The sequence below is a fragment of the Humulus lupulus genome, chromosome 3 (genome assembly GCF_963169125.1).
Source record: "Humulus lupulus chromosome 3, drHumLupu1.1, whole genome shotgun sequence".
Classification (NCBI taxonomy): domain Eukaryota; kingdom Viridiplantae; phylum Streptophyta; class Magnoliopsida; order Rosales; family Cannabaceae; genus Humulus; species Humulus lupulus.
Window position 1 is genome coordinate 174,954,496 of NC_084795.1, and position 737 is coordinate 174,955,232.

General features: G+C 40.6%; 1 non-coding gene across 1 annotated transcript; it reads left to right on the top strand.

The window, feature by feature from the left end:
- The first annotated feature begins 424 nt into the window (after positions 1-424).
- Positions 425-531, top strand: LOC133827859 (small nucleolar RNA R71). Its single transcript, XR_009890509.1, has one exon. It is a non-coding gene; the product is annotated as a small nucleolar RNA R71 (small nucleolar RNA).
- Positions 532-737: the final 206 nt, after the last annotated feature.

Consider the following 737-nt stretch of genomic DNA (forward strand, 5'->3'; position numbering starts at 1 on the left):
ACATCGAAAAGGGGTTGTTGGTTGGTCTTTGAAAATTTCATATAGCTTGGACTTGTTCCATAGGTCTATTATTCATATCAATGGCAGGACACTGATTAATGGATGAGCACTCCCACATGCCCCACATAAACTCTGAACTTGCATGGTTTGGGCTGACATGTTGCTCTATTGTAACTGCTTCGTTAAAGCTGTCACTTGCGCTATAAGCATTGTAATGGCATCTAATTCATTGGTACCAGCCACCTTGTTGGTTTGTCCCTTTTCAATTGGCTACTGGTAGTTATTCATTGACATATCCTCTAGCAATTCATACGCCTCATTAGCACTCTTGCTCATGAACGCATCTCATGTTGCAGAATCTATTATGAGACGAGTAGAACCATTCAACCCATTAGAAAAATTATGGACCAACATTCACTTCTCTATACCATGATGTGGGCACTTCCTGAACAACTCTTTAAATCTTTCCCATGCATCACAGAACGATTCCCCTTCTGTCTGGTAGAAATTATTGATTTCCCCTCTCAACTTTTCAGCTTTTGCTGGAGGGAAAAACTTTGCTAAGAACTTCTGGGCTAACTCCTCCTGTGTTGTGATAGAATTAGCTTGCAGTGAAATTAGCCAACTCTTCACTCGGTCTCGTAGAGAAACTGGGAATAATCTATGTCTAATCGCATCGTCACTCAACCCATTCATCTTAAATGTTGCACATAGCTCAAGAAATTGGCTATATGCAA